We start from the raw sequence: 24,032 nt of genomic DNA on the forward strand, positions 1-24,032 counted from the left end.
CTTTCTTGTTAAAATCATTAGAAAGACAATAATGCCCATCCTTAGCACTTCTATTCAATATAACAATGGAAATCCCAGCTAAGTCAATATAAGACAAGAAGAGGAAAAAATATACATATGTTGAAAGGAAGCATAAAATCTTCTTTCTTTATAAATGACATGATTTTCTATTTAGAAAATGCTAAAAAATGAATTTTAAAATTCCTGGAAATAAGCAGGTATGGCAAGGTTTAGGTATAAGTTTAACATAAAATACAAATTGTTTTCTTACATACCAGCAATTATTACTTGGAATTTGAAGTTTTATTTCATTTATTTACTTTTTGGTACCAGGAACTGAACATGGGACCTTACGCTTTTGAGGCAGGGGGCAGAACCACTGAGCTAAATCCGCTGCCCCAAATTTGAAATTTTAATGACCACTGTGTTTTACAACAGCACAAAAAAAAAAAAAAAAAGACTGACTTAGGTGTTGTTATGGTTTATATGTACAATGTCTTCTCAAGGTCTCTGTTCAGATACGGTGCTTCTGGAAGGTGACTGGATCTTTCGAGGGCTACTCTCATTGTTGAATTTGTCCAAAGATGGGATATCAGTAGAGGTGCTATCAGAAGATGGGTTCTAATCAAAGGTGGTGGTTCCCTGGGGACATAATACCGAAGGGTAGAGCTCCCTCCTTGGGCCCTCCAGTCTCTCTTCACTTCCGGGCTGCCATGATACGAGCTGCTTTCCTCCATGACAAGCCTCTCCACCACACTCTTTCTGCACTGGAGCCAGTCAACCACGGAATGAAATTTAAGACTTATTTAAGTTTTTGGTGTTGGGTATTTTCCTCTACTAAGAAGGAAAGAGACTAAGATACATTGTGGTACCATGAGTGTAGTCATTGCAGTGCAAGGACTTATGTGCTTTAGAAATCACTGGAACTGGCTCACAGGAAGAATTTGGACAAGTACAGCAGATGGGTGAGGACTGCTGAGTGGCCGAATGCAGCTAGGCTGCTTCACCACCCCCAGCCTCCCGGGCCTCCAAGGGAAACAGACTGCTGGTGACTGCCGAGCATATGGGGGCCCCTGAAGCAGCACAACCCACACCCCCCACCCCCGCACTCTATGGTGGTCATAAAGCCCATTGTACTGGACTGCAAAAGTGAACACTGCAATAAAGGCAAACCAGACCACCGTTGGAAATTGAAGGAATCACAACCTCCCATCAGAACCTGGACTATCTTCAGGGGAAGGGCAGGTAAAACCTGCAGCAGAACCTTGCAGAGTTGAACCCTGCAGGAGGTCAGGGAGCTCAACTTGGGCCTTGCAGCCAGAAATCAGCCTGAATCTCAGGGGTCTACTGATGGCTTGCTGAGATTAACTGACTTATATGTGAATATTGCTGCCCACATTTGATGGCAGAGACATAACCTGAAGGAGACCCTTCAAAAATTTTTTAAATTAGTTTTTTCTTTCTCTTCCTCTTATTTTTAATTTTTATTTTTTTAATTTTATTTTGCCCCACTCTTCAAATTCTTCCTTCTTTCTTTTTCCCACTCAATCTCTTACTCTCCCACATTGTTCTTCATCTCCCTTTTTGTTCCTGTTGCTGCCCCAATTCTGATCTCTTCATTTCCTTCTCCTCTCTCTTTTTCTTTTTCTCAGTTGTCATTAGTTTCAAAGGAAAGTGAGTACAATTTATAGCTTCCCTAGTACTGTTGAGTTGTTTTATTCTTGTCTTTGTTTTTTAACTCTGTCTTTCTCTCTTGTCTTCAACAGTTTCCTAGAATGCTGTGATCTTTCTGTGCCCTCTGGCCTCACTTCTAACCTTTTCCTATACTTCTACCTATTTCTCCCCTCCCCAACTCATTCTAAGTTCCCATCCTGAAAGGTAAAGTTGCTGTATTGAAGAGTTTATGCACTACAAACATATATTGGGCTGGTCCTCAATTTTTTCTTTAATTCACATGGTTAAAGGTGATAGATTAATAACTACCACAAACTGTCAATTTCTAAATTGTGCCTGATGCCACTGTATTGATGACTGTATCATGTGGGATAAGGTGGTGTGATTGATTTAGTCAATTGTCCTTCCTGATACTATGAAAATGAGAGTGTCTCTGAGTCAGTAGAGACTCATAACCTAAAAATCAGCTATATCTGGAAGGTTGAAGCACTAACCCAGGAATTAAATCAAGGAGAGTACCATCAACAAAAATAAAGATGAGAAAACAAGCAAGGCACAAATATAGACTTCTACTTCACCAGTGGCAAATTCTAGGGAAAACAGATGGAAAAGTCTGACAATCAACCAACAGGACACCGTGAACTGATAGCACAAGAAGGAACAAAACAGGTCAATGAGGTTCTAGAAAAATTCAAAACAGAAATAGTTTCCCAGATAACTATAGATGGTGAGCTCAATGAAAGACATGACTGGAGATTCTAAAACAGAAACAGATAGAAAATTAGATGAGTTCAGGACCAAGATAGCAGCCATGAATGCCCAGCATAAGAAAGAAATGGAAACCATGAATGACCAACATAGGAAATAAATGGAATGTATGAAACAGCTTTACATAAATATAAAGGAGATAAAAAAACTCTACTGAAAGTAAACAATAGACTGACCCAATCTTAAAACAGAATATCAGATACAGAAGACAGAATGGCAGTCAGTGATCATGAAAAGAGAGATCTCTCAAATATAGTAAAGGACCATAAGAAATCAATCCAACAGCTACATGACGCAAAGAATAACATAAGACTGATAGCTATTCATGAAAAATCAGGAGAAATAGTACATATTTTCACAGAATTAATAACAGAAAACTTCTCAAATAGAGGAAAAGAATTTGACACACAGATAAGTGAGGCATATAGGACTCCAACTAGCCAAGACTAAAAAAAAAAAAAAATCTACACCTAGACATGTAACAGTCAACCTCCTGGAAAACCAACAGAAGAACAAAATACTGCAATCAGTTAGAGAAAAGAAATGAATAACATGCAAAGCAAAGCCCATCAGAATCACAGCAGACTTTTCAACACAAGCCCTCAAGTCAAGGATAGTTGGAGTGAAGTATTTCAAGCCCTAAAAGAAAACAACCTCCAACCTAGACTTACGTATCCTGTAAAACTCTCTTTAAAAATGGATAGGGAAATAAGAACTTCCATGACAAAGAACACCTGAGAAACTTCTGACTACAAAGGCAGCACTCCAAAGAATTCTAAACAATATTCTATAAAAACACAATGAAGGTCAAAACACCATGAGGCCCAACAGAGCAAATCAACGAGAAAAGCAAGAAACTAAAGGGCAAGGGGGAAAAATTAAAAAGAGCCAACAACAGGACAACAACATGACAATGACAATTCAGTACATATCAGTTATAACCACTGATGTCAATGGCCTCAATTCACCAATCAAAAGAAACAGACTGGCAGAATAGATTGAGAAACACAATCCAACAATATGTCATATACAAGAAATGCACCTACTTCAAAATTAAACTCAGAGAGTGAAAGTAAAAGGATGGAAAACAGTTCTCCATGCTACAGGAGCCCAGAAAAAAGCAGGGGTAGCTATCTTAATCACAGACAAAGAAAATTTCAACTTAAAACAAATTTAGAGACATAATGTTACTACATCCTTGTAAGGGGAACAATTGAAGAGGAAGAGAAGACCATCATAATATATGTGTACCAAATATTAATGCCCCCAACTATACATAACAAACATTAAGGGACATGAACCAGTAAGGACAGTGGTAGTGGGGGAACTAAATACCTCACTGTCACAAACATGTCATCCACACAAAGAAATCAACAATGAAATTCTACAACTAAAGTAGCTTCTGAACAAATGAACTTAATAGATGTCTACAGAGTATTCCAACCCACAAAACCAGAATATATATTATTTTCAGCTACACACAGGCCATTCTCCAAAATAAAACACATACTAGCTCATAGAACATGTTTAAATAAATGCAAATGAACTTAAATTATCCCCTGCATATTATAAGAATATAGTGCAATTAAATGGAGATCAATAGAATAAGAAACTGCAAAAACTTCTCAAACACATGGAAAACGAACAACACTCTTTTGAAAAATGAATGGGTCACAGAGGAAATTGAAGAAGAAATTAGTCAGTTTTTACAAATAAATAATTATACCAATACAGTATATAGGAATCTATGGAACACAGTGAAAGCAGTTCTATATGGGAAATTCATAAATACATATCAATATAAATATAAATGCCTACACTAGGGAAACAGAGTAAGCTCAAATAAAAAAGCTAACAATGACTGTCAAGCTCCTAGAAAAAGAAGAGGAATGCAAATCCAAAGTTTATACAAGGGAGGAAATTATAAAGATCAGGGCAGAAAGCAATGCAATGGAGACTAAGAGAGCCATACCAAAAAAATCAATGAATCAAAGAGTTGCTGTTTTGAAAGAATAAATAAAATAAATAAACCCTCAGTCAACATTTTCACAGAAAGGAAAGAAAAGGCTCAAATCCATACAATTAGGAATGAAAAAGGTGAAGTCACACCAGATCCAGCAGAAATTCAGAGTATCATCAATGCTTACAATTCAAGAACCTGCACTTTAATAAAGTGTAAAATGCAGAGGAAATGAACAGATTTCTAGATACATACAAATTACCAAAGTTGAATGAAGAAGATAAAAAAATCTAAATACCCCACTCATAATCAGTGAAATTGAAAATGTAATTAAAGTTTACGAACAAAGAAAGCTTAGGTCCTTATGGCTTCACTGCTAAATTCTATAAAACATTTAGACAAGAATTATTACCAATACTCTTTAAACTTTACAGTGAAATTGAAAGGGAAGCAATACTTAAAATTTATCCCTGGAAGCAAGTGTTACTTTGATTCAAAACTGAGGAAAAGACCCAACCAGAAAAGAAACTACAGGCCTATTTCCCTAATGAACACAGATGTAAAAATCCTCTATGAAATACTAGGAAACAGAATGAGAGGGTCATCAACACCCTGGACCAAGAACAATTTACTTCAGGGATGCAAGGATGGTTCAACATACATCAGTCAATAAATGCAGTATACTATATTAACAGAGTCAAAGACAATAACCATACGATCATCTCAATACATGCAGAAAAGGCATCTGACAAAATTCAACACCCATTCATGATTTAAAAAAAAATCTTCAGAAAACTAGAATACATGGTTTTTATCTCAACTTGATAAAGGCTACCTATGATAAACCAACAGCCAACATCATATTAAATGACGAAACACTGAAAAACCTTCATGGTAAAATCAGGAACAAAACAAGGATTTCTATTATCACCACTGCTGAACAATGTAATTCTGGAAACATTAGCCACAGCAATTAGACAAGAGAAAGAAAGAAAGGCAATAAAGATAGGAAAGGAAGGTGTTAAGCTATCATTATTTGCAGATAATATGATACTCTACATAAAAGACCCAAAAAACTCTGCCAAAAGACTTCCAGACTTAATTGACAGATTCAGCAGAATAGCTGGATAAAAGGTCAACACTCAAAAATCAATAGCCTTCTTGTACACAAATAGCAGGCACACTGAGAGAAAAATTAAAGGAAATAATTCCTTTCATCATAGCATCCATGAATCAATATAACAAAGAAAGCAAAAAGACCTCTATACTGAACACTACAGCATTCTGAAAAAAGAGATCAAAGTGAATATAAGAAAATGGAAAGACACCTCTTGCTTCTAGGTAGGAAGAATTAACAGAGAGACAATGGCCATACTTCCAAAACTGCTATACAGATTCAATGGAATCCCAATTGAAATCCCAATAGTATATGTCACAGAACTAGAGAAAATAATACATAAATTCATTTGGAACAAGAAGAGACCTAGAATAGCAAAATCAATTCTAGGAACAGAGACACGACAAGGGGTATCATGATCCCCAACTTGAAACTGTACTACAAAGCCACTGTGACAAAAACAGCATGGTCCTGGCAAATAAATAGACCCAGGGATCAGGGGAATAGATTGGAAGATACAGAAACAATGTCAAACGTACTCAGCTACCTCATCTTTGACAAAGGAGCCAACCATCCTCAGTGGAGGAAAGAGATAGCCTCGTTGATAAATTGTGTTGGGAAAACTGGATTTCAACCTGCCAAAGATTAAAACTAGACCCTCATCTTTCACCGTGCATTGAATTAAAATCCAATTGGATTAAAGATCTAAATATTAAAACAGAAACACTAAACTTGCTGGAAGATTAGTTAGTTACAAGTCTTGAAGACAATGGCATAGGAAAAGACTTAATGAACAAATCCTCAGTAGACAGGAAGCACTACTAAGATTCAATAACTGGGACCTCATGTTATTAAAAAGCTTCTGCACTGCAAGAGTAACCACCAAAAGAGGTAAAAGACAACCTACAGTGTGGGAAAAAAATTTTACCAGCTATTCCTCAGATTACTATCCAAAACATATTACGAACTCAAAAAAACAAAAAAATCAGACCACCAAATATAAAGGCCTGATTAAAAAATGGGCATCTGAAATAAACTGACATTCTCAGACAAACAGTAAAAGGAGCAAATAAATATATGAAAAAATGTTCAACATCACTGGTCATTACAGATATAGGGAAGAAAACAATACTGAGATTCCACATCACCCCACAAAGAATGGATGCTATCAAGAAATCAACCAGTAACAACTGTTGGCGGGGTTGTGGGGAGAATGGAACTCTTTTCCATTGTTGGTGTGAGGGCAGACTGGTGCAACCACTGTGGATATCAATATGGAGATACCTCAAACAACTAGGATTAGAAGTCCCACTTGACCCAGGTATCCCTCTGCTTGGCATCTTTCCAAAAGGTGTTAAAGGAATCATATCTCAGTAATATATGCACACCCAGGTTTATAGGTGCATAGTTTGTAATAGCTAAAACTTGGAAACAACCCAAATGTCCATCAACTGGAGACTGGAAAAAGATGATGTGGTTTTTCTATAAAATGGAGTGTTAATCAGACAAAAAGAATGAGAAACTAAAGAAATGGATGCTATTGAGGCCACAGAAACTAGAGAAATGAGAAACTAGGAAAATGGATGCTATTGAGGCCATACTCCTAAGTGAAATAGGACACACTTTTGTAAATACCTAATGGCTTCTCTAGAATGAAAAACTAAAAGTGCAAATAAGGTTTAAATTGCATAACTGATAATGTGAAATAAGAAGAAAAGGGCTAGTGGAGTAGGGTAAGTGGGAAGGGTAGGGAAAAAGGAAATAAAGGAAAAGAAAAAATATGAGAAAGAAAAAATGGAAACAAGTCTTTGTCATGAGGGAAGGGTGAGGGGGTGAAGGGATGGCAGGGGTATGGGGATGGGGAAAAATAAGAACAAAGATATATTCTGTAAAGTTTCAAGATTCCAGTGATGATTGGAAGTGTACTGTATACCTAAGAAGTTCCAATAAACTCAATTGAGGGGAAAAAAAAAAGAATTTGGAAACTTAAGAGATGCTTGCTAGAGAAGCTCTAAAATGTTGATTTGAACTCAATGGGAGATTCTAGTTAGAACTCAGAAAGCCAGAACAGTGATAGAAATGTACCCAGCAAAAGACAGGCTTGGGCATTTTCATTTGGGAAAGACTTTACTGTCAATGAGGCTCAAGGCCATGTGTGTTAGTTATGCTGTGGTAGAAAATTGGTCTGTCTGCATTTTCCTCCTATCCTGAGACTGTAAAAACTAACATTAAAGGCAATGAACTAAGTGAGAGAAGAAATTTCAAGGTAGTCCAGTGTTGAGGCTGAAGCATGGGTACTGCTTGCTGCTTTTAGTAATATCTACATTGAGAATAAAAAGCAAAACAAAACAAAACATTTAAAAGTTTTCAGTTTTGCCAGAAAGAAAGTGCATGTAAAACTGGTGCTTTGGAGAGCATAAGTGCTAAAAAGATTCAAATTAATAAGACGCCAACTACTTTATATCACAACAATAGAAAAGATGCCTTGAGGGCATCTCAAGAATCAAGACCATGCCCTTCATGGGCTGCAGAGTGCAAATCTCTAAAGCTCTCTTGAGGAGAGAGCCCCTGGGCACAAAACTTGAGCTGCCTAATTCCTTTGGAACAAAAAGAGATCTAGAATAGCAAAAGAAAATAAAAAAGATTGCTTTCACAATGCTCAACTATCAAGGTACTCAGAGGCCTCTTCAGATCTTGAGATCCAAGGGAACCTGATTCCTGCTTAATCTGGTGTAAGAACTTGACGTCATGTACATGGTACTGGTTCTGCAGACATGGTGAATACAAGAGTTGTGGCATCAGGAAAGCTTCCCCCCTGATTTCAGAAGAAAGCCTTGGAGATCAGACCTTATGAGTGTGGAGTAAAAATTGGAGCAGAGACCTTGGAAAGATTGAGGAGCCAAGACCATGGAATGTCTGATAAAGAAAGTTAGAGGAAGTGAGCAAAGCCACTTCATTACACAGGCCAATCCCACAGAGCAGGGCTGCCCAAGCCCTTTGAAATTCAGATCTCAACTTGTCCAAGATGCTGGGCATGGAGCTCTGTGATTTGGCATTTCCCTGCTGTGTTTCAGTCTTGCTTTCGTCTCATCCTTTTGTTCCCCTATCTCTCCCTTTTGGAATAGGAATATTTACCATGTACATTTGCATGTCATCAAAATTTATGTAGTTTTTAATGTGTGCTCATAGTTAAGAGTTTTCACTGAGTCTCAGAGCAGACGTTGGAGTTGGAGTTTTCAGGAACGTTGAAACAGAACTTTGATGACTCTCATGATAGCCTAAATGCATTTTGCATAAAGAGATGGACAGAAGTCTTTCGAGAGCCAAGGTAGAATGTTACAGTTTAGTTCTTGAATATTCATTCCCAAAAGTTTTCATGTGTACAGCGATGGGCCTTTTGGAAGGTGATTGTATCGTGGAGATATTGTACTCATTGGTGTATTAATCCAAGAATGAGTTGAAAGGGAAATGTGCTGCTAGGAGGTACGGCCTTATTGAAGTTGGGTCGAAACTGGAAGCATGACCCCGAAGTGTGTATCTTGGCCCTGGGCTTCTTACTTTACGTTGCTTCTTGGCCATCATGACATGATCAGCTTTCTTGGCCCAGGTCTTTCTGCTTTGGTGCCTTCTTGCCTTGGTGCTAGCTGACCATGGGTTGAAAATAAACCTCTTTTGTGTTATGTTGTGTCAGGTATTTTATCTCAGAGACAAGAAAGCAACTAAGACAACTATAAATCTAATAAAATATATGTATAATCTATTTGCAGTAAACTTCAAAATTCTGATAAAGAGAAATTTTTAAAATCTTAAAAAGTGAAAGTTTTTCCCAACTTGAGTTACAGATTCAAAGTGATTTCACTGAAAATGCCAGTAAGGTAATTTTTTAGATACCAGCAAACTGATTCTAAAGATTGCATGGAAAGACAAAGTACCTAGAATTTTCAACAAAACTCTATAAATGAACAAATTTTGAAGACCAATATCTCTCCATTTCAAGACTTATAAAAGCTACAGTAATAAACTTAGCACTTTATTGGTTCAGATTGATGATTCAAGTAACAAAGAGACTAAAAATGTAGTTAACATATTACACAAAAAAGCAGAGGGAGTTCAACTGAGAAAGAAGAATCTTTTCAATAAATTATGTTGGAAAACTAGATGCCTACATAAAAATGTAGAAAAGAAAGAAGGAAGGAAACAAGAAAAAAAAAGGTATGAAAAGAAGAGGGCAGGGGTGGGCAAGGGAGGATGGAAAAAAGAGATGGAAGGAGGAAGGGAGGGAGAAAAGGAAGAAAGGAAGAAAAAGAAAATATAAAATAATGCATCGTGAACCAGAATATTATCATCACTAACAAAGATGAACTCAACATGAATCATAGACCTAAACATTTCATACAAAATTAGAAATCTTTTGCAAAAAACAGAAAAAAAATCTAAGGGAACTTAGATTTGGTAATAGAACTTTAGACAATCTTTGAAAACACTACACATACAAGACTAAAATTGACAAGTTGAACTTTTTAAAACTTTTCAGAAAGTTACTCTATGAAACATATTTTCCTCTGGAAAAGCCATACACTGTGTAAGAGGTAAAATAAAATGTAATAAGCACCAAAGGTCAGTGGATAAATTTATTTACTCCAAGATGATGGACTAACAATTCTGATATCATATGTATGTATACAGGACTTGAACAATTAAGAAAATGAGTGGCAAATGATGGAATGATGGAGCCAGATTGATTATCACTGTTGAAGTGGAAATTTAAGAAGGAACAGTAGGAGTCTAGAATAATCCATGTGGTAATGGATTAGGGTTGAAAACCATGTGAACCCATATTTAGCTTTACACAGATACAGATGCTCACAAGAAGAAATTCTTGCTCATAATGAGCATATCCTAGTTTTATGTGCAGTTGTACATCTTTATTCTGTCAGCTGAGAGGCCAGAGAGCAAAAAGTATCCCTGTTGGAATGAGTACAGCTAGGTGTCAGATCTTGATTTCTAAAACCATTCTCCAAGAAAAAGAACCAGGGCATCTTAGAGAAAGGCGTTGTTCTAGGAGTGTGGCATGAAGTATGCGGATGTACCTGGAACAGTTTGTAGTGCCAGAGAGCAACAAGTACTCAAGCAAGCAAAAAAAAAAGCACCATGCACCGGGATGAGGTTATGTCAAAGGGAGGAGGAAGCAGTGGAAAGAGCTCTTGTGGCCACAGCTTCAACAATCTGAGTAACAAAATAAAGCAGAGTTAATTGCAACCTGTAAGTTAAGTATCCATGAAACTATGCTCATATAAAGGGACGACTGAATCAAGAAATGAAGAAAAGAGAAAGAGACTCTGACGAAGAAGAATGACCCATAGTTTTTGCATATTTTCCTCTCCGGTGAAACCTAAGGGTCTACACCTTAAGCACAGTCTGAACAGTGTCCTCTTTCCAAAGAAGGGAGGCAAAGTATCAGAAGCACAAAATAAAAGAATAAATTTATAGTGGAGAAACTGGACAAACACGTCATCTCTGTGACTGAGGTAGACATCAATAGTGAGAAATCACGTCAATGTTAGGAAAATGTTAATTTCATCACTGATTTTTGTGACAATAATGTATACCTCGAGTCTTATCCTGAGAAAAACATCAGAGAAATACCAAATGAGAGACCTTACACAGTGGTTGTCCAGCACTCCACAAAACTATCAGGATAACAAAAAACCAGAATCTGTGAAACAGGCACAACTAAAAGGGAACCTCAGGAGACAATTTGGCTAACTACAGCGCAGAATCTTTGCTGGGATGCTGGAAAAGGAAGAGATCCTTAGGTTAAAACTACTTACGTTAATTATAAATAATAATGTATCAATATTAGTTCTCTAATTTTAACAAGTGTGCTACACCAGGGTAAGTAAATTATTGACAATGGGGAAAACTGAGTTTAGGAAATATAGGAACTAAATATAGAAAGGTCCTAGAAAACAAATTTTATTTACAAACCAAACATGGCAACTGAATCTGAGGCACCTCACTCCTGTGTCTCCAGGGTGGCCTTGGTCTAAACAGGGCCACAGAAGACATCCCAGATCTCAGGTTCCCAAGGCTGCCTGTGCCATCGCTGGAGTCTGACTTCTGGCTTGCAGCATTTATAATCGGCCTAGGAGTCTTCCTCCATCTCCTACTGAGAGGAAAATTTACTTCAAAGAAGAAAACTTGGGTCAGAAAAGAAAAGTATGTTGCCAAGTTTTGTAAAGATGTGTTTGTTTTTACTGAGCCAAAACATCTTTCCAAATGAAATTTGTTTCTCCAAATATGAGTATGATGCAATCTGTCTCTGCCACATTTTGGGTGAAAATTTGGACTATTCTAGTTCAATAGGCTTAAAGGAACCAAGGGGTTAAAGTCAGATTTTATTGAATGACTGTTTCAGCTTCTAGCATTCACAGAGCCCAGGGGACAGTGGCAGTGACATCTGCCACAATCTGGGGTTCTCTCCCTTGTATATGATCACACACCCTATTTAAAAAATGCATTATTTTAAAAAATGACACTGTGGTTATAAATATATGCACAATTGAAAAAAATCATAGAATCCTTAGGGGTCTTTTGTTTTTTTGTTTTTTATTTTGGTACTGGGAATCGAACTCCGGTCCTTGCGCTTGCGAGGCAGGCGGCAGAACCAGTGAGCTAAATCCCCAACCCTCCCTAGGGGTCTTTTGAAATGGAAGAGAAAAATATCTAAAACAAGCCAAATCTCAAATCCAGACTCAAGAAGCTTTGCCAAGTCTTACACCCTCCTGAAATACAGGTACGGGGTGGGGAGGAAACATAGGCCGAAAGGAACTATTCCCTTCTAAGCTCACAGAAAGATGCCAGACAGGTGGCTTCATCTATAACACCAAGGATCACTGGAAGTGCAGGTAGGGCTGGCTAGACCCTGAGTCCTGAAGGTGAGGGAAAGTTTGGACCCTTTTCGTTCAGAAGAAATATCAAGTATCAGTACCTACAGCCCTTTTTCTTCTTGATGAAGACCTAGGGTATGGACACTGTTCCCAACCTCTTATCTTAGCATTCAGAAATATGCAAAGAAATCTAGTCCCATCCCTTCTTATGTCTAAACTGCGAAGAACACAGACCTTTGGTGTGAATGTAAGTGCAGACAGATGCATTGAGTTGTCCTGGAGACTGCGGAACTTTTGTGCCTCCTTGCTTCAAAGGAGAAATGTCACCTTTTATTCCCTTCTCCATTTCATCTCTGGAGAGGGTTCTCACGAACAGCTTCAGTGTGATGATTTTAGCTATTGAGCTGAACATAGTAAATTAATTTTATAATTCTATGTATCTTCTTGAAAATAAGAAGGAACCCAAGAGCAATGATGGCAAACAAAAGCCGCACACAAGCTTGGAACTTTACAAGGACATGCTATTTACCAGCCCTCGCAAGAAATCTCTTAATATGGTTGCAAATAATTCTTTAAGAGAGAAAAAGCAATATTATGACTAATATAAATATAATATTAATTCATATTACAAATTTTAGCATACTCCTTCAAGAAGGTAACTAGTCAAATATTAGAAAAAATGTGAAGGGGAATCCAAAAGAACAGACACACACATAGATCAAAAATATTAAAATGAATGTACAGACAGTAAAACTAGTTTTTCCACAGAAAGACTCAGAATAAAATGAGATATAATTAATTTTCATGTTTTTGGAAATTAATTTATATTTCAATCAATTACCTACAACCACTACAGTGATAAGACAGATTCCACATCAACAAAATCAGAGAAATCCAAGATAACTATAGAAAAAGTACACACTTCTACTAAATCATAGATTTTTCTAAAATTTTTTAAAGCAGTATGAATGTCGTTTTCAGAGCAAACTAATTTGTGTCACATATAGGGACATAAATATTGACCCTAACCAGAAGCAGCTTTCTGTATCTCCAATCTATTACAAAACAGTGCTTCACAATGATTATAGTTAGGCACTGTCCATATGTAGTGATAAAAATTAATAAAAACCAAGCCAGACCAGCTTGTAAAGCTTACTGTACCTTTTAGGTACCTTAGTCTTTACCCTGTCTGTTGCTGAAGGAGATAAAATACTGTGAGGAAAGGGATATAGAAGGTTTTGGATCAATCCTAGGTCAGCATAAACCTGACCTACAAGTTTGAGATTCTTCTGGCTTGTCTCCTTTTTGCCATAGTAAATGTCAAAGCTAGCTAGGCACATGCTACTGCTCAGATCTTCAACTTCTGTATCCTTCTCATAGTCGGATATGATGAACTACGTCTTCTGAATGCACATCATTATGAAACAGCCTATTAAAACCACCAGATGTTTGTGACTACAGTGTTTGGACTTTTAGTTGAACTTTCTTTCTTCCTACTAGTCTATAGGTCATTTGTCTTACAATTGTCCGTTTTCCCAGTAGCTTGTTTCCAAGATGAGCTTATTCTAGGTGCAACTGGGAATATTCAGTTTTCCTCAGTAACATCATGGTGCTAATGGAACAAATCAATCAATATGATCGATGTGACTATTTCATTTTCTCAGTGACTATGATCTCCATTTTCTGTCTAGGATGAGATCACATGACCTCTAAGGAAAGTTATACCTTTTCTGATAGTTTTCTATGGTACTTAGAAGAGGTATGAGTTATTTATTTCTGTAACACTTCTGGTTAAGGATGGAAAATTATCCTGGGTAAAGCATTCTTTCATTAACCATTTGAAGATTGATCATAGAAGTCCTGATTGGTCTTTACATGTTTTTCTGTGCTATGTCAGTAAGCAAGGTGGTTGCACCCAGATTGTCTTGAAGTACAAGGGTGATTATTAAGCAAGTAAATGAATCCCACTCTTTCTCATCCAGCAACTCCTGTGTGGCTCCCTATTGGCTAACTAGCTGAGTCATACAACTATGGTCCTATTAGGCTTTGGGCCATACATCTGTGTACTTTTACTCTTTTTGTGCTAACTTTATAAGGTCAAACTTCAACATTTCTCTAAGTAACTATATATTGTTGATCATCGGGAAATATTTCACTTTTGGACATAACCACAGGTGGGAGGAGAGGTGCTTCCGTTTCCCAGGGGTGCTGATGGGAGAGTAACATTACAGTATAGTCATTACCTTTTGCAGTCTCCCTTTCTGCAATGTTAGTTATACACAGTCAAGCATGGTCCAAAAATATTTTTAAAAATGAGAAACTACTCACAAAACTCTCCCTGAAAATAGGGAAATGAGCGAGAAATATCACTGCAGCAGCTCTTCATAAAATCCTTTGTCCTTCTCTGTACATGGAGGAACTCAGCACATTCTGACAGAGCTTGTGTTAGATATGGGTGAGGCTGGTCCGCACAGCGTAGGTGATAAGATGTCACTGCGGCACCAACTTATCCACACTAATGAGGTCTAGGAAAATATTGCCCATGATAATGTGAGACTCAAATGGCTCTTCCTCAAAGGGCTCAGAGCCACACACCCAGAATATCTCCAGTGGCACCAAAGGCTGAGCATGATACGCTAACAGCATGTTTCAGTCTTATGTTTCTAATGGGACCAGTCACATCCCATGTGTTATTTCTAAGTACCCCAATCAGGCAGCATGCTCAGCATTAACCCTTTTAGTTTAAACACAGAAACACAGGAGAAGTGTTCTGTTGAAAGGGGTACTTGAATAGTTCATACGACCTTTTCATTTTTTCATCAGAAGAGAAGTATTTTTAGCTTTTTAAATACTACAAGGTTCTGAGAAGAAAAAGTGATATATGTTTTAACTAATTTTTTCTTTGCAAAGGAATCTTAAACATTATTTACCAAGCTTTTTATGAGTGAGGATGCACAGTGACTCATGTTTTTTAGTTGTTCTTTTTCTTATGATGTTTGCATCACATGATTACATTCATTATGGGGAGCTGGGACATACACATAATGTTTCTCACGTCTTCACCCCTTTCCCTTCTCTTTCTTCTCTCTTCCCTTCATCTCTTGATACTCTTCCTTTTGAGGAAGATCTCCCTACTCCCTATTATCTACTTTTATTTTGCTCTTTATTTGTACTTTGGGGCTCTCATATAAGAGAAGCTACATGATATTCCAGTTCATGCGTCAGAATTATTTCACTCAACATTATGGTCGCAAGGTGCATTCACTTTCCACCAAACGATTCAAGTTATTCTTTATGGAAATTACTATTCTATTGTGGGTAAATACGACAGTAACTTTATCCATTCGTCTTTTGATGAGCATAAAGCTTATTTCCAAGACTTAGTTATGTTGAACTGTGCTGCTTTAAACATTGATATACATGCATCACTGGAACATGATGTCTTTGACTTTTTCAGACAGACACTTAGAAAAGGAAAAGCTAGGCCAAAGAGAATTTCTAATTTTAGTTTGCCGAGGAGGCTCCGTGCTGATATCCATAATGGAAGTACTAGCTCACATTGCCACTAACAATTTAAAAGGCTTCCTTGTTCCCTGCAGCTTAGCGAGCATTCATTATTATTTGATTTCTTGATGATAGCCATTGTTTTTGGAGTAAAATATAATCTCAATATTGTTTTAACTTGCATTTCTCTAAGGACTAGTGATATTGAACATTTTCCATGTGTTTACTATTTGTACTTCTGAGAAGCTTCTATTTTAATAATTTTTTATTCCTTTGCACAGGATTAGCTGGCAATTTTTATCCTTCCCGTAAGTTGTCTTTTCACTCTGTTGTTTGTTTCCTTTGCTTGCAGTAGCTTTTAATTGATATGATCACATTTGTTGATTCTTGGTGCTACTTTTTACGTCGCTGTGGTTCTATATACCTTGCTTACTTGTACGTTAAATTCTATCCCTCTATGTGGAAAGTTTTCTGTAAATAGGATTTTTTATGCCATTCATACCATCTTCTGATTGTTCATTAATTCTAATTAATCTTAGGTTAGTTTCTTTCACATTGTTTAGCAGGTGTTGGATCCATTATCCACGATTTTTTATCTTCTGAATTTTTATGTTGCGCTTTTCATGAACACTGCTAAACTGGCCATTCGAGTTTTGTATCATTTTGTTTAGATCAGCTAGATTTTTATTAGTGTCCTTTGTAGTTCACTGATCATTCTGTTTATTAAGTCCTTTATTTATTTAGTTTTATCATCTTTAAGCTTGCCAAGAAAATTCTTGCTCTATTTTTTTTTCCTTTGTATAATTCATCTATTTGGCTTTTTACTTCTCCTTTATCATTGCTCCATGGATCAGCTTTGGAGAAGTTGGGAGGATTTGGAGTTATTTTGTTGCATTGTTTTCTCATGCTTCTATTGCAATTTTATGCTGAAGTTCTAAGAGTTTTACCTCCAATCCCACAGACTTACTACTTTATTGTTTCAGGTGTACTGTGAATTCTAGCAATCAAAGTCTTCATTTCTGAATTTGTTTATTTTTAAATATTTTCACTAAACTAAAAAATGTATTAGAAAATATTAAAAAATATGAATTTCAAAACAGTTATAAAGTGATAAATTATGAATCATTTTCATACTGCATTACAACATTTATATAAACACAAGACCAATTAAGACTTCAATTTAGGAAAGCTTACAAATACATTATAAAATATAGCAGAAATATACAGTGGGAATTAAAATATTATAAACCTGATAAAACTTTGAAGAATTCAAAAGTAAACATTTTATCATTTCATCTTTCTAATATCTCATTTGTTAATAAATATTATATATCTTTCCAACTAAATTCAATAGTGCATTTGCCATAGTTTTGCTAACTTCTTGTCTGAAAATTCCAAAATATAGGCTGTCTCTGTATAACTGAATTGATGATTCCTCTCTTGACTATAATTTGCATTTTCTTGTTTATAAATATTTTGGAACAACTTTGCATAGCTGGTAATGAATATAAAATATACAGTAAATTAATAAAATGATATTTTGAATAGCAACTGTATATGTCTAATTCTTTAAGGTCTCTGAGATTTGGGCAGATTTTAATTATATTTTATCTCAAGTCTAGACTTTGTTGTAGATCTGTTTATTTGGTTTACCAATTACTTCAATGGTTCAAGGAAAAAAAATCTAGATCCTTGTTGGAGAACACAGAAAATATAAAGCGACATCATGGATCAATAATTGGGTAAATATTTGTGACTTGTTTTAAAACTGCTATTCTGCACCAGAAAGGAGAACTGAGTCCTAAAGGAAGTTTCTTCATTGCTCTTCCCCTGGCACTAGCAGTGGGCAGTGTTAACTGAAACAATCGCTAACTATATGAAAACCTGTGAAATGTAAAGATTATAGCATTTTTATCCAGCAAATATTTCATAGATACAGACTCATGAAATTATGTTCAGATATCAAGGAAGTAATTCCAAATTATAGCTCATTTATTTAAATTGTGAGAGAGCAAATTGTCAGGATAAGGTGACTATCTCCTTATGTGAACATCACTCTTTAAGGATACATTTTTATTTGTACATGGTTTGGACTATGTAATGATATTCATCATGAGGAGTTGGTACACGCACATTACTGATCTTAAATCTTTTTCCAATCCATTCTCTTTCTCACTCTCCCATCTTCCCTCACCTCTTGGTCTCCTTTGCAAAAGATCTATTTTCCTATCATCTTTCATTTTGCTCTATATACTTTGGATTACTCATATAATGAAACCATGCAATATTCAAGTTTGTGTGTATGATTTATTTCACTTAACAGTGTGATCTCAAGCTGCATCACTTTTCTTACAAATGACTGAATTTCACCCTTCTTTATGGCACAGCAGTGCTCTATCATGTGTAAATATCACAGTTGATCAGTGCATCCACTGATGGACATGTAAAACACTTTCAGGAATCAACTATTACGAGTTGTGCTGCTGTAAACATGTGTATGCATGTATCATGGTAAAATACATTTTAATACTCAAAGACTCAAGATGTAAAGATAGAATGCAAACACGTAAGTGTTTAATACCTATGAACCATTTGCTATCTTAATTTTAAGTAAAAAGTTTTTCATGAACTATACAAAATACATTCCCAGATGTCATGAGCTTCTTGTTGGTTTAATACATTTTCTGGGGGCCCAAAAACTCTGCAGTCTTACTTTGCTGAATAGCACTGTAATAATTTAAAATATATTCATCAAAGTCTAACAGCTACTTAACTGTTTACAGGAGAACAATAAATGTAATTTCTAACACATTAATCAATACCAAATCAACCCTATTAACTCCACTGAAGACAGATCAGGATGCATCAATGTAAGAATTCTGCTCCTAATTCTGATTTGTTTAATCTTTTGTTTGTTTAATTAACAGTTTCTAAATAGAGAAATGTTAGGGGAGATGCTAGTATGACTACAGACACAGACCATGTCTCTGGAGAGAGCCAGGTGTTCAATTTAAAGCCCCAGAGACTTTGTCTAATGAATAAGTACTTCAGATAACATCTTATCTCTCTTAATTCCTCAAGACAACTATAAGTACCTATTTTTGCAATAGTCTTCTAGAAACCTTTTAAGTGAAAAACAGTCCAGGACGTTTTTTTTCTGGAAAGTCGAGAAAGGAAGCACAACCAATAAGAAATAAGCCAAGCTGGGTCACAAAACTCAAGGAAATATAGTCAGAATTAAAGCATGTATTATTACGGGAATGAGAACATGTTTCCTGTTTCCCACATTGCCTGAACCAGGGATTTTTCAAGTGTAGCGTGAGAGACAAAAGCATCCACATCAGCTGGGAACTTTTTGACATGCAAATTATCCTGCTTTACTCAATCTGTAGGGAATCAGAATCTCCTCTGGAAGTGGGAACAATCTGGGGTTTTTTCCCCCCTCATTGAGTTTATTGGTACATTTTAGGTATACAGTACAGTTACATTCATTATTGGGTTCTTGCACCTTTATGTGACAGGGCTTGGTTCTCATTTTTCCCTTTGTCCCTGCCCTCCCTTTATTGCCTCCTCCCCTCCCCATTTACAAACACTTTATTTCCATTTTTTCATTTTCTCATATTTTTTTCTTTTCCCTTATTACCTTTCCCCTATCCTTCCCACTTTCCTTACCCCTTTAGCCCTTTTCTTTCTATTTGACATTGTTAATTATCTCATTAGGATCTTACGTACTATTATAGTTTTTCAGAGAAACTATTTGGCATTTACACATGTGTGACTTATTTATTTCACTTAGGAGTATATCCTCAATATGTATCCACTTTCCTATGAATGAATCTAATTTCTTGTTCTTTAAAGCTGAGTACTATTCCATTTTATAGAAAAACCACATCTTCTTTATCCAATTTCCAACTGATGGGCAAATGGGATGTTTCCAACTTTTAGCTATCACAAACTCTACTGCTATAAATGTAGGTGTGCATATATCATTGTGATATGATTCTTTTAATTCTTTTGGAAAGATACCCAGAAGATTAAAATCCAAGTGGATTAAAGATCTAAATATAAAAACAAAAACACTAAACTTGCTGGAAGATAAGTTAGGCATAACTCTGGAAGACATTGGCATAGGAAAAGATTTTATGAACAAATCCTCAGTAGCACAGGAACTAGCAGAAAGAATCAACAAGTGGGATCTCATCCTATTACAAAGCTTCTCCACTACAAAAGAAACCATCAACAGAACTAAGAGACAACCCACAATGTGGGAAAAAATTTTTACCAGCTGCTCCTCAGACAAAGGACTATTATCTAGAATATATAAAAAACTCAAAACAATCAGCATCCCCAAATATAAAGACCTGATTAAAAAATGGGCATCTGAAATGAACAGATATTTCTCAGACAAAGAAGTAAAAGCAGCAAGTATATAAATATATTTCCATGTGCTTAAGGTCATCAATCCTATAATAAAAATAATTGTGTGAATCAGCAGCCAGTATTTCCCCCTAAAAAACAGGACTACAAAATGCATTACATGTTTCATTAGAATTACGAGTGGTGATTTTCTTTTCTTTTTTTTTTTGGTAATTAGCGTTTTAAAAAGTACCGCAGAAAATGTTTTAAGTGTTAGGAAAATAAATATTATTTATGACTGCAACTAGTCACTTTTAAAGTAAACATATGCATGCTTTATGAAAAGAATTATTATGATAACATTAAAAACTAGTATTTTTGTATATAAGAATCCTCCCAAGAAGGCAAGACATGCGAATATATTTATCTTTAATTATTGGTACCTATTATTATTGCATTTTCCAGCAGATACCCTAATGCTCTTCTAGCATACCTAAAATTTCCAATTTCTCAACTCCTGCTTGGGAACTCCCAAGTCATTTCTTAACATGCTATATCCAAGATGCCTCAGATACCACAAATATTTAGGCAGTTTGAATTCATTCTCTCCCAACAGTATTGCAACAATCCATTTTGTAACTTGCTTAATTGCTTTAAGCACAAAGTTCAGCAAAAGATCTTAGAACCCTTGAAAAAGGCTTTCCCATTCTATTAAATAATTCTCTAATTTTACTGGACTATTACCTAACTGGATATTGTTTGCATGTTCTTTATTATGAAAGACATAGATGTTTCTACTCCTGGGGGTGAAGAAACATTAAAATCAATCGACCTTTCTTCCCTCAAACCTCAATGTCCTATTCTGTATTCAACCAGAAGGGTACAAGTAGAATTAATCATTCTTAATGTTTCTATTAAACAGTAGGGAAACTAAGAATGTAACACCCTTGAGACAGTAAGACTGAAGGGCAGTTAGCAAACATTTCTCTTTATTATTTTTGTGGCTAAACCTCTGAGTGCATATCTCTAATTTCATCAGCTCGTTGACTGTCAGGAAATCTGTCCCTCAGATAACAATTGCTGACATCTATTTTAGGGGAGGTATCAGAATCTCTACAATTGCATCTTATTCATTTCTAGTCCCATAAGTTACTGTAAAGAATAGAAAAGCAGAGATTTTTAAATTACACACAGTAGTTCAAACCCTAGTACCTTGATTCGGCATTTTATGCCTTGACGGGAATTATTAATCTTGTTAATTTAGCTTCTTAATCAGTGAAACTAAAATAATACTACTTATCTGATAAATTTATACAGATAAAAAGAAACAAATACAGTTGTAATGCTTGATTTCTCAGTGTAATTGATACTGATGAAAATCAATGACTCAATTGATACAACTGCATAATCAATGACATTTTATTGACTCATTAAAAAAGAATTAAGATATTGTTATGTCAGGTCTGACCATTCCCCATTAATGTTAGGAGTATCTTTATCTCTGAATTTTTTAATAGCTCTCAATTTTAATATTTAATTTTAATACTTTAATAGTCCTTAATTTTAATAGTTTAATGGTTTTTTAATAGTTCTTAATTTTTTACTAATTTCTGTAAATTTGAATGTAGCATTATTTTAATTATATTTTTATCAGGACATGTCTGCCGTACATAATACTCATATTGATTGTGGGAAATTTGTACATATACAAAATATATCTTAATTCATTGTATTGGTCACCCTCCCCATTAGTATGGAATCTGTTGTCTGAGAAAACATGAATTACAACAATCTTATAGATTTTTAAAAAAAGATGGACATATTTAGAGGGCATAGAATTATGAAAGTTTATAATTTAACATACTCAAGAGATGTCCCAAACATATTTGGGACAGAGAATTTCAATGTCTTGCTCTATTGCTATATCATCTGGCAAATTTTATGATGCCAATTATGAAATTTTCATCTACAAGCTTTATTTACACCTTTATTTATTACTCTTTTTTATTTCATTTCACTCATGTATGAATGAATTTAAGCCATCCTTAGGTACATAAAAAGCATTTATATCAAGAGATAATTTCAGGACCCAAATTATTGTAAGCTACTATTAAAAAGAACAATCTATAGGGAAAATAGTATTATCTTTAGATCTATACTGTTTTCATATTTTCTGAAGTAAATTAAATAATATAAATAGATTTAACAAGGGCCAGGGAAGTAGCTCAGTGGTGTTATGCCTGCCTGGTAAGCACAAGATTCTGAGGTTGCACTATTGAAAAATAAATTAATAAAGGATTAAGAGCATCATAATATATTGTGTGAAGATCTGAAAATATGTCTGTGTTCCTACTCACATCTAGATGTCCCCTGAAGCTTCATGTAGTCATAGGTGGTTTTTTTCTCAGGTGGCTGAATCTAGTGTGTGACTGACTCATGCTGCAGTACTAGGCTCAAGGGCACAAGGATTAAAGGTGTGAGTGCTACCACCCTAAGTAGTCTGAATAAAACATAAGGGACAGAAAGAACTATGGTTGTCCCTTATGGCCTTTGCTGTGTTCTGCTAGCATGAATTGTTGTTCCTCCGCCCTTCCCTCAAAAAGAGATTAATGACACAGAGTTTCAGTGTACATACTCCTTCTGTAATCTCCCTGATCCTATGAAACAGTCTGGGAGACATAATCCTAGCTTATGCAATCGAACCTAATCATATCGAAGGCTCTATTCCTCAATATCAGCTGCTTATTCTATGGTAGGCAGTGAAATAAATTCTACTGATATACAAATCAAGAGAAAGAAATCTGACCTCCATGGATATAATTTATATGAGACCGCCATTAAATATACAATTTAAAAATATTAAATTCTTGATATATTGGTATAAACTTAAAATATCAAAGAAATATAGGCAGAGAGCACACATCCCAATAATGGGCATTCTGTCATGGTTTTGCAAAGGTAGACTCTGAAATTAAATCCTACAAAAGGAAGAGAAATAAAACATGAGGTTTGGCATTTGGAACCTGTGGGTGATATATAAAAAGGCATAAAGTGGGATACCCAACTCTTTTTGTTTCAAAAGACGCTTATCAATTGAAATGAACTATGTTCTAATATTTATAATTATTTTTCCCCCACAAAGTATGCAGTGTTTTCCTATGGACCGAAGCTGCCACTAATTTTCTTTCTTTAATGGTTCACCCCTTAAATTTGCGGTCACACAGCATAACTGCTGATAACCTAAAAGCAGCCTGCTGTTCTCAGACACGATGATGATCTGGAACACAGACTGGCTGCTGCACAGAGGTCACAAGCCCTAACAGAGGAATCGTGGTGGTAGTAGCCAGAAGATCAACCCAGGAAGCTTACTGGATGTTTGCTGTCCTATCTGTAACTTGTGAAAGAGAAGGAATCTCTTGCAATTATTTTCTCAAACTATTCAAGGCAAGCTGTTCAATCATCAGAAGTTACATGGTGTAGTGAATTTTTGAGATCTGATCATGTGTGTATTAGTCAGAACGCCAGCAGGAAACAGATGGCACATGCAAATTAGGATAACTGTAGGGAGTTTAATAAAAGAACTATTTACAAAGATACGGCAGGGTGAAGCCTGGGACTGTTTGTACCCCTGAGGGGGTGAGAGGACAGAGCAATTATAGAAATTCTTAAAGAGTCATGTGGAGATAACCACATGGAAAGGAGTTTTGACCTTTCATTAAGGGAAATAACCAGACCCAGGAGAAACCACAGTGCTGGCAGAAAC

The sequence above is a fragment of the Fukomys damarensis genome, unplaced genomic scaffold, assembly GCF_012274545.1.
Source record: "Fukomys damarensis isolate Sample0158 unplaced genomic scaffold, DMR_v1.0_HiC HiC_scaffold_9, whole genome shotgun sequence".
Lineage (NCBI taxonomy): Eukaryota > Metazoa > Chordata > Mammalia > Rodentia > Bathyergidae > Fukomys > Fukomys damarensis.